At 45.9% G+C, this 16,031-nt stretch overlaps 1 protein-coding gene across 1 annotated transcript in view; it reads left to right on the top strand.

The window, feature by feature from the left end:
- fam234b (family with sequence similarity 234 member B) overlaps positions 1–9,518 on the top strand; it is a 208,300-nt gene extending 198,782 nt beyond the window's left edge. Inside the window, exon 13 of the mRNA XM_082143958.1 lies at positions 9,507–9,518. The gene's annotated coding sequence lies outside the window, so the exon portion shown is untranslated. The remainder of the gene's footprint in view (positions 1–9,506) is intronic.
- The last annotated feature ends 6,513 nt before the right edge of the window (positions 9,519–16,031 follow it).

Raw genomic sequence — 16,031 nt, 5'->3', positions numbered from 1 at the left:
TTATGATGATATGAAATGAGATAATAGTAAAAACATAAAGCCTAATGTTTGGTGCATTTTTCCTTTCAAACGCAATCGCGCTCCAAAATATGATACATTCAAACCCACAGCGCGCTCCAAAATATGATACATTCAAACCCACAGCGCGCTCCAAAATATGATACATTCAAACGCCATCGCGCTCCAAAATATTAAACATTATGGTTATACATATCTATGTTTGAGCAGATATCCACAAACAGTATTTAACAGGAAACACGGGTCTAAATAGTATAATATTCACCATATATCTAGCAACAGTTCAACTGCAATGTGAAGTTTATGCAACAATACCATAAACTAATAAGTAAGAATTTCTTACCTTACATCTTTCTTGTCTTCAAATCGCGTTCTTCTTCTTCTGAGGTAAATCCAATGTAAGCTCACAGCGCGTCTTCCAAACTCGACGAAAAGCAGAGACTTGTGAAGTGTTTTGGTGTTTTGTGTTTGAGGTAACGAGGGCGTTCGCGTTCCATGTGGAGATTTGCATGTGAATCTCTTTTGCGCGAGTGGGCGTGGCCGAATTAAAAGTAATTAGCAAGCGTTTGAGATACTGGACATCCTGTTGGTTTTATACAAATTACTTAAACAGAGAATATTTGTTTTCAGTTTGAATCCGATCATTTAAAGTACACACTTAAATGTGTATAAAGGTATATGGCTCATAAATGTGTGAGAAGTATTCGCTGAGTTTTGTTTCAGTTTATAGACGTGCTCAAGAAAAAAAAGTTCACCGCGACGGAGAGGCAGAACGCACACCCTGTTTATTTTCTTTATTTTACAAAAGCACAATGTTTTGATTTGATTGTAAGTGGACACATACAAAAGTAGAAATATCACAGATTCTTTTTTTATATTTCTTTTTTCTGTATAACCATAAATGACGGAGTAATTTAAGTTTATTGTACTACAATGTGAAGAAAATCCAGCAAAACGCGGGGGCGCGTTTTCCGACCTCAGAGGGTTAACTGGGATTCTTTTGATCTACATCCATTTCAAGTTGTGTGATAAAAACACCAGCCTGTCCACAGCATCTGGCTTGAGAGCTGCACGGTGACATATATTTCCTCCGGTGCTGAAAGCCCTTTCAGAAGGGCTGCTTGAGGCAGGGATGCATAGGTACTTTTTTGCTAGTTTCCCAAGTCTGGGGAAATTTATTTCTTGTGTTTTCCACCAGTCAATTAGGTTTACGTCACTGTCCACCTCTGGTATCATTAAGTAGCTCTGGATCTCCTTTTCTATAGCAATGTGCAGAGACTCTCCTCTGAATTCCTGTGGTTTCTTGAAATAACTGCCAAAATATTTTTTTGTCTTTTTTGCTGGCTCAGTGGCGTCACCTGCTTCAGGTTCCACTGTTGTAGCCTGAGCAGAAGCAGTTGATGGGCCTGGGGTAGGGCTGTCTTCCTCTGTCACCATAGCTATGAGTTCTGCAGTCACTGCTGTCTCAATGGTTTTGATCCTGCCATCGTTGTTATAGCGGTTGTTGAACCGTGGGGTCAAGTGTGGATGCCAAACTTAACAATTCTTCCACACAGTCTTCGGAGTACTTGGTGTTCAGGTACTCCAAAATGGTTTGTTTGATTTTTTTGGTTAGCTCTGTGTCATCAGACTTCACCCCCAGAACTTCAGTGTTGAACAAGGACAACACAGGTTTTAAGTAAGAAACTGTTACAAGCTGCTCACCTGACAGAGCGACTGTAAATTCTAGCAGAGGACCAAGTGCTTTGCTTACTGCCTCCAGGCAGGCCCGGGGTGGGTAATCGGGAGAATCGGGAGAAATCCCGGTGGGCCGCTTCACTTTTGGGCCGGTCGAGGAAAATTATTATTTTATTTTTTTTCACATTTCAATGTCACGTTAGTTAGGCTACATTACACGTTCCGCATTCTGACACCGCAGCGCGCAGCCTCTGCATGGGTTGTACCATGTGAGGGAGTTCTCCCCTCCTATAGAGTTGGTTGGGTCCATAGCCCGTCTTTTCCAAAACGTTTTCTCAGGTAAATATTGGGCTACCGCGGCACCGCCGGCGCCTACCGATAAGCTGGGCCGGCCCTACCGTAAACGGTACGCGTCAGGGAGGATGGATGGGAGGAAGAGGCCAGGAGGTATGGAAGCTTGTTTCCGCCACAGAATAAAACATTTTAAAAGATAATTGCGACTTTTTATCTCACAATTGCGAGTTTACATCTCGCAATTCTTTCTCAGAATTGCGAGATATAAAGTCAGAATTGCGTGAAATAAAGTCGCAATTGCGTGTTATAAAGTCAGAATTGCGAGATATAAAGTCAGAATTGCGTGAAATAAAGTCTCAATTGCGTGTTATAAAGTCAGAATTGGCTGAAATAAAGTTGCAATTGCGTGTTATAAAGTCAGCATTGCGAGATATGGTCAGAATTGCGTGATATAAAGTCGCAATTGCTTCTTATAGTCAGAAATTGCAAGATATAAAGTTGCAATTGCTTCTTTTAAAGTCAGAATTGCGAGATAGTCAGAATTGTGTGATATAAAGTCGCAATTGCTTCTTATAAAGTCTAAGTGAATTATTATTTAACCTTTACATTATTTGTTGAACCATTACAAACTACACAATAGTAAGAGCTGAACTGTTGCTTCATTTATCCAATTTGGAAAAAGTGCTAATTTGGAATTCCACCATGGAGAAAGTGGGCCGGTCTTGGGCCTGAAACTCCCGGGCTGAAAAGTGGCCCCACTCCGGCCCTGCCTCCAGCACCTCAACGTCTTGCCATGTTGGCACAAGGTGCCTTTGCTTTTTGTCTTGAGTTAAAACATGACGAATGGCCTTTTCTTGCTCAAGAAACCTCTCAATCATGCACTGTCTTGACCCCCATCTTGTTGGTGACTCCGTGATCAGTTTGTGTTGAGGAAGCTTCAGCTGCTCTTGTGCATCAGCAAGAGCTTTTTTCTTTTTCCAGCTGCTGGAAAAAGCAGCTACCATTTTCTTGCAAACTCCAATTGCTCTGTCTATTCTAGGGTCCCGCATGCTCCTCTCTGGAAAACATTTAAAATAAAACATAAGATACACTTAAAACATTTTGAGTCCATTGAACATTCAAAGTGTGAAGGTATGAACGACATTTTATATTAGTTTATTTTATAAATATTAAATAAATTATTATTATATAATATTATATAATATAATATTTATTATTATTATTATTATATAATATTATATTTTAATTTATAATTTGTTTTATAAATTAATAAATAATGAAAATAAATAAATTTACAGTTCTAAAACAGCTTTGCTTATTATTTTATTCTTATTTGTATTTTTAATCATTCCAAAAAATACAATTCTGTTTTACATACATATAATTTCATAGAGGCACGAAAATTGCCTCTATGAAAGACCAATGGCAATTATGATTGCCTCTATGAAAGACCAATGGCAATGGCAATGGCTTACCAATGGCAATATGAAGCCTGTGGCCAAAACAAGGAAGCCGCTGCCAGTTGTTAATTCGTAGTGCACTGACAACGTTAGCCCCGCTGTCTGTTGTCATGCAAACCATGCGATCTTCGGGCAACGACCATGATGCCAGCGCATCTTTAGACCTTGAGCAATTATGTCGCCTGTGTGGTCATCAGGAAAGTAAGTTGTCAGCAGACAGTAGCTTTAGAGTTGCCAAGTTTCATCAATGAAATGTGCTGTCAGGGAGAGGTATGGCTCTGAAGTTCTGCTTGTCCACAAATCGGTTGTTGTGGCAAAATGTGAAATCATCTGCACTTCATGCGCAAGAGTTTGGCGACATGATTCATACAATTTAGGCAGCGCTGTTTCACTGAAGTATTTTCGTCCAGGCAGTGTGTATCTTGGGTCTAATGTCTTTAAAAGCTGTTTAAAACCATCTCTCTCAACCACTTGAATTGGCACCATGTCTCTGGCAATGTAATTGGTGACAGCGTTTGTTATATCTTGCCATTTGTCACTTTTTCTGTCGTAAGGAACTTTCTTGGTAAATGAATCAGCCAAAGTTTGTTGCGTGTGTTTTTTTTATTTTACCCTGTCAGCTGCAGGCGCGTCGTGTTCGGCTGCCTCGCGAAGCTTTTCATAATCCTCATATTCGGTGCGGTGGGTAGTTCGAAGATGATGAAAGAGATTGGTCGTCGAGCTGCTTTTGACTGTAATGTTATGAGGTTGAAGGAGAGAACCCAAACGCAGAGGATATGCAGACACTCAGGTTTATTTCAACACAAAACAGAAAACAAAACCCACGAGGGGGCAAAACAGGACTGAGGAGAGGTCACTTTGACTAAGACAAGATAATGAACAAAAGACTAGACTCTGACTTGACGATGACAGGAAACAAACTAACAATTCTCATTAAACAGGTTTCTGACGAAGTACTCACAGCGTTTAACATGCAATGTTTCACAATGTTAGACAATGTACCGACACAGGACAGAAAACATGAGGGGATTAAATAGGGAGCAAACTAATCAGGAACACAGGTGAAAGCAACGATCTAATGATTACAAGATGAGATAACAAGGGGGCGGGGTGAGGTGACAAGACAACGCAAGCACACAGCCCAAACAAATGGCCATGTGCTTACACATAAAACATGGGTCTGTCATGATCCTGCCTCAAGACCAGGGAAAATCAAAGACTAGAAGGCAGAATCATGACAGAACCCCCACCTTAAGGAGCGGCTTCCAGACGCTCCCCAAGGTGACACTAAACACGGGACATGACGGACTGAGACAAGGACACAAACCAACAAAACATAACAAATAACAATAAAGGCAAACAAGAAAAGACAATAACTGGGTTAGGGTGAAACATCAAAAACAATAAACAAGGCAGGGGAGGTGGAGGAAACACAGAGTTCATGGGGGATTGTCCAGGGTGAATAGGAGGACTGGTGGGCTTGGGTTTACGGGGCGAGGGCTTAGGACAGGGGTTATGGGCAGGCATTGACGAAGAAACACGACGTACAGTCTTGGTGAAAACAGTCCGGGGCTGGACAGCGACAGGGGTGACAGGGGAAACACATGCAAACTTGGCAGGAGACTTGATGGGGACAACAGGGTGCGACGACACGGGAGACAAAGCAGGGGATGAAGCGGGTGACTGTGGGACAGGACCCTGTTTGAAAGGACAGACGGACCGGAATGGTCCCTCTGGGCCGATGACTCCAGGCTGCGCTTGACTCAGAACAGGACTCGGGACAGGACTCGGGACAGGACTCGGGACATCAGAATCATTCATGCTTGACGCGTCAGATTCCCTTGAATCCTTCAGACCAAACCCACTTGACTCAGGGGAAGCACTGTCTGATGTCGAGGGTTTGTGACTTGAAAGTAACTTGGGTCTGGGTGGCATTTCAAGGATCTTGGCAAGAGCGGTAAGATAGTCAGATACGGCTCGAGCAGCTAAGACGACAGGCATCTCCTTTTGGGCAGAAACTGCTTGCAGAACCTCTTTTGCGGCTAGATCGGCCACAACTCTCTCAGCAGATCCGGGGATAGCGCCTTCAGCAGCGGCCTCTGGGACAGCGTTTGTAGTCGCGGGCTCTGGGACAGCGCTTGCAGTCGCGGGCTCTGGGACAGCGCTTGCAGTCGCGGGCTCTGGGACAGCGCTTGCAGTCGCGGGCTCTGGGACAGCGCTTGCAGTCGCGGGCTCTGGGACAGCGCTTGCAGTCGCGGGCTCTGGGACAGCGCTTGCAGTCGCGGGCTCTGGGACAGCGCTTGCAGTCGCGGGCTCTGGGACAGCGCTTGCAGTCGCGGGCTCTGGGACAGCGCCTGGGACAGCGCTTGCAGTAGCAGGCTCTGGGACAGCCAAAGACGAAGGACGGGAGGCTCCCCTTCTCCCTCCTAGGTTGAGGTGCGGAAGTTATAGCTGGACTAGTGGCCGGTTGGAGAAGCTCCGCTGGGACCATAACTGGTGCTGGAAGGGCGGCCTCCGGCAGCGTTGACTCTGTCGAGGATGATTCCGAAGGAGAATCCCATGAAACCCGTCTCCCTCGTTTGCCACGGAGCTCGGTGGGTGTGGATGCAACCTCGGGAGAAGAAACGGAGAGAGCCTGATCCCCTTGAGTGACGACAGCAAGGACTCGACCCTCTGGGACCACTGGAAGCATGGCAGATGAAGACCTCGTGGGACCCTTTGGCTCTCTCTGAGACAAGCAATCCACCATTGCTCGAAATGGGCGACGAGTAAGCTCCTCTCGTTCAGACAGAGGAGGAGGAGAGTTGAGACCAGCGATGAAATAGCGAGAAACCAGGATCTCAGGCAGGAAGAATCTCTTCTCTTCAATAACTTGGGCATACCTCTTCAGGGACAACTCACCCTGGGGAGGGAATGGAAGTTTTCCATTTCCACTGTCAGCAATGGCCAACTGCCACCATAGTTCTTGATCAGTCAGCTGTGGTTTAGCGGGAGAAGACATACAGTCTGCTGGGTTCTTCTGTGGTCGGTACATTCTGTTATGAGGTTGAAGGAGAGAACCCAAACGCAGAGGATATGCAGACACTCAGGTTTATTTCAACACAAAACAGAAAACAAAACCCACGAGGGGGCAAAACAGGACTGAGGAGAGGTCACTTTGACTAAGACAAGATAATGAACAAAAGACTAGACTCTGACTTGACGATGACAGGAAACAAACTAACAATTCTCATTAAACAGGTTTCTGACGAAGTACTCACAGCGTTTAACATGCAATGTTTCACAATGTTAGACAATGTACCGAGACAGGACAGAAAACATGAGGGGATTAAATAGGGAGCAAACTAATCAGGAACACAGGTGAAAGCAACGATCTAATGATTACAAGATGAGATAACAAGGGGGCGGGGTGAGGTGACAAGACAACGCAAGCACACAGCCCAAACAAATGGCCATGTGCTTACACATAAAACATGGGTCTGTCATGATCCTGCCTCAAGACCAGGGAAAATCAAAGACTAGAAGGCAGAATCATGACATGTAACCGATTTTCGGCACATTTTGCAGATCGGCGTCTTTTGACTGACATCTGACCTTTCAAAACCAAACCACCTCCATGCTAGTGATGACGACCCACGTCTAGCTATTAAATCTAGCGTGGATTGTGAGTTTTCTGGTGTTTGAATATCTTCTCTCACAGTTTCGTTGCTCATTTTAACTTCTGTCAAGCACCGCACGCTCTGAATGCATGTGTCAAGTGTGTGCACCCTTGCGCGCCGTCAATACGTGAACAATTGATGCAGCGTTTTGATTGGTTTCTGAAAATGAATGACATAATCGATAATATGATTTTGCATATCGTTTAAACAACAATTACGATATTATCGCAAACGATATATATCGCACACCCCTACACTCCATTATCTGTTTATTTGGGGTCAGAGAACACCATTAGCTCATACATCTCTTTGATTTTGTGCTGGATGTAAAAAATAAAGGTATTAGTTAAGGTACAAATATGTACCCTTGAGGGTACAGGCCCAGTGACAAGCCACTGTACCCCTAAAGGTACAATTATGTACTGTATTTTCTGAGAGTGTAGTTTACTGCATCTTACAGACTAGGCATCATTTCTTTTGAGGCTCAGTATTTCCTGGAATTTTTCCCAAAATGCATTGTTTTATTGTTTGGTAATCAAAATATCCTAGATTCCATATAGTTTTGATCAAAATGAATAAATAAATGCACTTTGTGTACAAATTAAGGAATCAATTTATTTTATTTTGAAAGTGTTTGTTTCTTCCAGTAATCTCCACTACAGCAAGGCCATTTTTCCATGATTACTCCATTAATATGCTTACACACACACACATTCACATACATACATACATACATACTCTCATACTCCCATACTCTCACTCTCTCTCTCTCTCACACACACACACACACACAAACTAACAAACATACTTTCACACACAATGCTAAAAACAGAGAAAACGATTATACTTTAAAGATTTCTAATCCAGCATTAGTATTATAGCCTTCATCTTTCAGTTGAAATGGCTGATAGTTCAGAATTTACTTTTCAATTCATTAAAATAATCATATGTCCCTCATTACCAGTATATATTTTTTTACATGTACCATGGGAAGTTGCCACCCCTCATCCTGCTCTTGTGTGTACACAGAGTTTACTAAAAAGAAAGGTTTTGAACAACTCACTGTGTTTCCGTCTGCCAGCATTTTGTCAGTCAAAAATAGTCGATCTCCGTGACAGGGAGGAGAGTAAAGATGGAAAGCTCCTAAAGCTAAGTCCAAAATAAATTCACGGATAATTTGTTGTTTTGTCGTTAGTGAAAATCGATATTGACCTTGTATTTGAAAAAGGATCCTCGTATAACAAACAATACTAAAATTCAGAGTCAGTTCATTCACATTCGGAAATCGACTATTTTCCTAATTACGTCTATGGAGAGTCAACATAGTGATAGGAATACCAGTGTGTGTGCAAAGGGTGGGACTCCATGGAAAAGAATCATGATTAATTTACATTCTGCAATTTATTGTTTTTAAAAGTGTAGCAAAGAAGGGTTTTCCATAGCGATGATGAGATCTCTCAGAGCAATAACAGAAGTTTTGCAATGAATGGGTGATTTCATAACGGATGGAAATTCTTGACTACATTTCCCAATTATCAAGTGGCTTCATCTGTATTTCTCAGCAGTAAACATATCATTAAATGCATTTAGTTACAGTGCATATATATTTTTCCAGAGTCCAGTCATCAAGAAAACAGAAAGACAATGTGCTGTACAAAGCAGTAACAGAAACAGGACACAAGAATAAAGCAGAACTGATATATGCCTTAAGACTGAAACACAGTATTTCAATGAGTCTCTGTAACTGTCATAAAAGGCATCAACTTTACAACGGGTAAAGGTTTTGTTGGTTTTGTATTCACAATCAATTTTAATTGAATAATTGTTCAGTACAAAAAAAGAATAATGCAGTTCTCTTACGAGAGGTCTCTCGTACTGCGTAAGATATCTTACGCTAGGGGAAAATCCTTTTTCCGCGAGATATTGAAGCCAAAAATTATCCTTAATTTTGTAATAATGCAAAACGCGTTGCGGCAGCATGCAGACATAGGCGAGGCAGCTCGCGCGCCTATTGGCTGCTCTGCGGCAACTGCAGCAGCCTATCGAGCGAGGCCTGGCGTGACGCCAGACCCAATCAGGGCACTTCGCGCCCGCTGCGTCACGTCCCGCCAAAATGGGCGTGGTCTAGGCCTATAAATACCGCTCGCAGGCAGCTATTATCTGATTTTTCATCCTTCAAGCGAAGCACACGCATCGCTGGAGCTGGAGAAGAAGCCGCGCCGTCTGAAAGAGAGCACCTTCAGCGGGACGAGTCACTGAAGTCGCTGGCCGCGCCGCCTTCCTTGCCTTCCTGCTGCGCTATCCGGCGTTATATCCTTTCTCTGCTACTGTGTTTATGTATGTGTGCTCGCCGCCGCGGCACACACTCTCATTGCACTAAAAGAGCTGGGCGTCTTTTTGAAGACGCCCCTTTTCCTGATCACGCAGCTCTCGCGCTCGCTGACGGCGATTGCCCTCACTGCGAGCTAGTTACTGCCTATGGTGACTCTGAGGACTCACCTGGCATCCTTCTCCGAGACTGCTCCTCCGCCCCCCCCCCAACCCGCAAAGCTTGCCGGTTCGCCCGCTTGCCTTGCCTGCTTGGGGGACGATACCTGTTCTCCCTCTGTTCGAGCCGCGCAAACCGCGCCGCTCACAGGGGATGTCAGGAGCGGGCGGTCACGGGGCTAGCTTTCTCTCTCCCTCTGTTCAAGCCGCGCAAACTGCGCCGCTCACAAGGGAGGCTGGAAGCGGACGGTCGGGGTTAGTTTTCTTTACGTTATAAGAAAGCTACCCTGCCTCTGCGCCCCATTCATGCGTCACTCACCGGCGAAAGGAGAAAGGAGTGTTTTTAGTCCCTCCGAGGATGGACTGACCTTCAATTTCTCATACATTTCCCAGTTCCCTGATCATGCGACTGGAAATATCAATATTGCAGCAAACGAGCTTGTTTTAATACAAGCGCGCCTGCAAGCAAACGGCGAAGAAAACATGTTGACGCTCTTATATGCTCGTGCATCCGAAAGCCTTTGTGTTCCCCCCTGTGGCTCAGTGGCGGAATCATAGGTTTTCCTCACGAGAGACCGGTGTTCGAATCCCGGTCTAGCGGCAGTTAAAATTATGCCGCCAATGCTTTGCTCTGTCAGTTCCCTGAAAAGCGACTGCAGATGTGCATTTTGCAGCCAACGAGCGCGTTGTACAACCCGCTCGCCTGCACCCAAACACCGTTTCTATGGTTTCCGTGCGTCACTGGCGAAAGGAGAAAAGAGAGTGTTTCTGGTCCCGCCGCGGACGGACCGACCTCCTCTTTCTCGTACATTTCTCATTCCCCTCTGAAGTTCGGGCGATTGGAAATGTCAGTATTGCAGTGAGCAAGCCTGTTGTAATACACGCATGCCTGCAAACAAACGCCAGCACGTTGACGCTCTCTGATAATACTCGTGCTAACTGGGTTACAATGTGTCTCCCCCTGTGGCCCAGTGGCAGACTCTCAGGTTTTTGCGCGCGAGAGACCCGCGTTCGATCCCGGGTCTACCGGCAGATAAAATTATGCCGTCAATGCTCGCTCTGTCAGTTCCCTGAAAAGGCGACTGCAGATGTGTATTTTGCAGCCAACGAGTGCGTTGTACAACCCGCTCGCCTGCACCCAAACACCGTTTCTATGGTGTTCCGTGCGTCACTGGCGTAAGGAAAAAAGGGAGTTTTCTGGTCCCGCTGCGGACGGACCGACCTCCTTTTTCCTATACATTTCCCATTCCCCTCTGAAATTCAGGCGACTGGAAATGTCAATATTGCAGTGAACGAGCCTGTTGTAATGCACGCAGGCCTGCAATTAACGCCAGCATGTTGACGCTCTCTGTTTCTATGGCAACTTCTCGCTCGTTCAGTTCCAGTAAATGTGACTGTTCCAGTGTATTCTGCAGTAAACAAGTCGGCGACGCAGCACGCTTGCCTGCACACAAACGCCGCTTTTACGGCTACCCAGATAAATCCCATAAGTGTGAATTTTCTGGTGTCCTGGCCACGGCCGATGGTGTTTTATGTGTAGAAAGAATGCCCACTGCCCAGTGCCCATCTCTACACACAAGCACAGCCCGTCACACAGGGCTCGCGCACATGAATCGACTCAGATCGATTGCGCTTCAAACATGGTGAATGTGCCCACTACCCAGTGCCCACTAACACCACGTTACGCATGTCTCACGGTTTCTGTAAAAACGAAACCAACGTGCATTCGCTTCACTCTAGCGAACGATGCTTTCGGTGTGATAAATGTGCCCGCTGTCCCGCGCCCACATCCACACATAGACATGACAGTTCCTACGGGAACCGCCCAGCCCTCCCCCTCGCGGTTGACCACCGCAGAGGAGTCGAGCGCGGGCAATCTGCCCGCTGTTATCAGCGCGCCCCATGCCTCAAATGTCACGAGCGCGACGCTTGTGTTACAGCACGCCGAAGCTTCTCCATCGCTGAGCGAGCGGAGCGCGCTTCATATTCAACCCCTAGCTATTCATGGAGACGCATGGGCAAAGCTGCGGGGTTTCGAAGTGGGTGCTGGACATTATAAAAAGAGGCTATTCGCTACAGTTTCGCCGACGCCCTCGCCGCTATGCGGCGCGCGTCGAGACCACGGTAAAAGCAGAAGTAGCACATTTACTTCGAGCCGAAGTGGCGAAACTATTGAACAAAGGGGCCATAGAGCCTCTCTCTCAAGTTCAGAGCGAAGGAGGGCTATACAGCAGATACTTCCTGGTACCGAAAAAAGACGGGGGTCTCAGACCCATACTAGATCTGAGGCAACTGAACAGAGTGCTTGTGAAGCGACAGTTCAGGATGCTCACGACCAGACAAATCCTCGTGCAGATTCGCCAAGGAGATTGGTTTGTGTCAATAGATCTGAAAGACGCGTATTTTCAAATACAGATAGCGTCACGTCACAGGCGATATTTGAGATTCGCCTTCGAGGGCCAGGCATATCAGTACACAGTCCTGCCGTTCGGTTTGTCCCTGGCACCCCGTACGTTTACGAAGTGCATGGATGCGGCACTCGCACCCCTCAGAATGAGAGGCATGCGAGTACTGAACTATTTGGACGATTGGCTGATTCTAGCGCAATCTCGCTCAGTGCTCATAGAACACACGACCGTTTTACTCGATCACCTCGAGAATTTGGGTCTCAGTGTCAATTGGGCGAAGAGCTCTCTGTCACCCAGTCAGAAGATATCTTTCCTGGGCACAGAATTGGACTCGCTGTCCATGATAGCGCGACTATCACCACAGTGCGCGGTAGACATTCAACGCACAGCGAACTCGTTCCGCTGCGGCGCGTCTGTCCCGCTCAAGAAATTTTCAGAAGATGCTGGGTCTCATGGCCTCAGCATCATCAGTGCTGTTTTTGTCCCCAAATAAAAGGACGCCACGTCCTGGTCCGTTCGGACAACATGTCTGTGGTGTCCTACATAAATCGCCAGGGCGGCCTCAGGTCCAAGAACCTGTACAGGCTAGCAGAACGCCTCCTGGTATGGGCTCAGCGCAACCTGCGCTCGCTCAGAGCAGCGCACGTGCCAGGGCTCCTGAATATAGGACCAGACGGACTGTCCAGGAACAATGTTCCGGCAGGCGAATGGTCTCTACACCCACAGACAGTCCAACTGCTGTGGAAGAAATTCGGCAGAGCGGAAGTAGACCTGTTTGCGTCTCAAGAAAACGCTCACTGTCCGGAATTTTTCTCCAAGAGCAGGGACGCGCTGGCCCATGTGTGGCCCCGCCGCCCGCTCTATGCTTTTCCCCCCGTCTCTTTCCTGCCTCAGGTGATAGAGCGGATCAGGGAAGAAGGATGCTCAGTATTGCTGGTAGCACCGTTCTGGGAAAACCAACCTTGGTTCCCAGTCGTGATGCAGTTAGCAAGTACTGCCCCGTGGCCAGTACCAGTGAGGAGAGACCTCCTCTCACAGGCCCACGGCTCGATCTGGCATCCTCACCCGGAATTATGGTCCCTTCATGTCTGGGCCATCAACGGGTACATGTTGGACTCCCTAAAGGAGTATTAAACATGATCACGCAGGCTAGAGCTCCGTCTACGAGACGGCTCTACTCCTCGAAATGGTCAGTGTTTTCGGGCTGGTGCACAGCCCGTGGCGTGTCACCCACAGACTGTGGAGTGACGGAGGTGTTTTCCTTCCTACAAGAGCTGTTGGACAAGGGCAGGGCCCCCTCCACGCTCAAAGTTTATGTGGCGGCTATAGCAGCGTTCTCAGGAACAACGCTTGGTCAGTCAAAAGGAAGGCACGATTTAGTCATCCGCTTCCTTAGAGGGGCTAAGAGACTGAATCCTCCCAGACCTCCCGCAGTCCCCGTATGGGACCTTTCTACGGTTCTGGAAGCCATGAAAGGTGCGCCATTCGAGCCTTTACAGTCAATTGATTTGAAACATCTGTCTTTCAAGACTGTGTTTCTGCTGGCTCTCGCTTCAGTGAAGCGCATAGGGGACTTACACGCGCTCTCTGTGAGCGCGACGTGCATGGAGTTTGGGCCTAATGACTCGAAAGTTATACTCAAACCTAAGCACGGTTATGTTCCAAAATCCCTCAACACACCGTTTAGGGCGCAGGTTATCTCCCTGTCAGCCCTACCGGTCCCTGATGAGGAAAGAGACGCGGGCCTCCTTTGCCCAGTCAGGGCATTACGAGCTTATGTGTCTCGCTCGTCTGTTTTCAGACAGACGGAGCAGCTCTTTGTTTCATTTAGCGGGCGTTCTAAGGGACTAGCCGCGTCGAAACAGAGCCTATCCAGATGGATAGTTGATGCTATAGCGCTGGCATACGCCTCCAAGGGCATGCAGTGCCCGTTGGGTGTCAGAGCGCACTCCACGAGAGGCATGGCCTCTTCGTGGGCCTGGTCGAGTGGGATTGCCTTGCAAGATATTTGTACGGCGGCAGGCTGGGCCTCCCCGTCTACATTTATAAGGTTCTACAACCTAGAGGCTCCCGCCCTGCAGGCCAGGCTGCTGTCGGTCTAAGTTAACCAGTATTATCTGACCTGATGCTATCAGCTCAGAATGCTGCGTCTACTGAGCACAGCTCGATGATCGACAGTGAAAAGCAGCAGCACGAGATGTGCCTGGGCAAACTGTGTAAGACCCACATTTCCCCATCAGTTCAGGCCGTACCCCGCCCTGTCTGTATGATGAAATTCGCGTCTAATCGACGCTGCCATATGTGGAAGAGTGCGGCTTCGCCCCTCCCTCTTCCCGGACTCCCTGTGAGTTCCCTGAGTGATTGTGCACTATATGAACCCCGGGTTTTCGCCCTTGGGTCTTTGGTGTCAGATCTCAGCATGCACAGCGTTTTGCATTGGGTCCCCTAGCGTAAGATATCTTACGCAGTACGAGAGACCTCTCGTAAGAGAACGTACTCGGTTACTAACGTAACCTCGGTTCTCTCTAGAAGAGGGAACGAGTACTGCGTATCTTGCCGTGCATGCACACGCTCTGGTTGCTTCGATGATGAAAAACCAGATAATAGCTGCCTGCGAGCGGTATTTATAGGCCTAGACCACGCCCATTTCGGCGGGCCTCGCTCGATAGGCTGCTGCAGTTGCCGCAGAGCAGCCAATAGGCGCGCGAGCTGCCTCGCCTATGTCTGCATGCTGCCGCAACGCGTTTTGCATTATTACAAAATTAAGGATAATTTTTGGCTTCAATATCTCGCGGAAAAAGGATTTTCCCCTAGCGTAAGATATCTTACGCAGTACTCGTTCCCTCTTCTAGAGAGAACCGAGGTTACGTTAGTAACCGAGTACGTTCTCAACAAAGGCTAGATAAAAAGTAAATACTAGAAACTAAGAGTGGTTGAAAATATTAAAGAATAGATCAAAATAAAAGAGCACACCACATTTCAAATGAAATTCCAATTACATTGAAGTCTGAAGTCCTGATCAAACTGCAACTACAGTTGAAGCTGAATAAATGTGTATGAAATGTTTATGTTTCTCTAATGTTTGTATAAATAAATGTTAATTTTTGTTAGTTCCGTTCTGTCAGTTTTCTCCAGTCCAGTAAACTTGAGATAATATGCTTAGAAACAAACATGGGTTAACCCTCTGGGGACCAAGCTGTTTTTGGGGCCCTTGAGATGTTCTGACATGCTCTGACATTTGTGCTTTTTTCAGTTATTTATAAACATGTTAATGGCAAAGGTGTAAATTCACTCTATATAGCACAAACAGGCCTACCATAATATGCGAGCAACATGTATGTAGATGTTTGTATTTTTAAGAGAATAATGTTTATGCGTGGTTATTTAAAAAAATAAAAATGAAAGTTGCTGAAATAAGACCACAAAACTCATACAAAATATGTGCCCACAAGACTTTTGACTAATGGATGTTGTCCCTTTCAGTTCTAGCTTCAAAATTATGTGAAAATAGTCTTGCTTTATCGTTCACAAAAAAAAAAAACATTGATTTAAATGGTGTAAAACAGGTTTTGCTTGGAAAGCCAATATGCGAGGGGGAGGAGTAGTTTACACCTTAGTCCCACCCACTCTGCATAATGACTCTGCATAATTAGCCATTCATTCAGGTGTGACACTGACTGAGCCACAATGCAAAGACAAAATATATATTTTGAAGAAGACTTATATTGACCATTTAAGATTTTGCTTACATCTATCTTGTAAATATGTTTTGCTATTTTATTAAAAAGGTTACAATTACAACAATAATTACAATTTCAGCAATATTTCTGCAAAAAAAGTACTCTTTCTTTGTAAAAAAAAAAAAAAAAAGATTATAGGCCTACATTTTATCATATGTATTCATTAGTTTGAATATAGCCAACATTGGAACATCTTAGTCTATGACTTTATTTTTGACAAAATAGTATTTTATATATATTCAGAAAAGCTTATTTGATGTGACAGTATATTCTACAGTAAAAACTGTA

Source organism: Leuciscus leuciscus (genome assembly GCF_965113295.1).
Source record: "Leuciscus leuciscus genome assembly, chromosome: 1".
NCBI lineage: Eukaryota > Metazoa > Chordata > Actinopteri > Cypriniformes > Leuciscidae > Leuciscus > Leuciscus leuciscus.
This window is presented reverse-complemented; position numbering and strand designations above follow the sequence as displayed.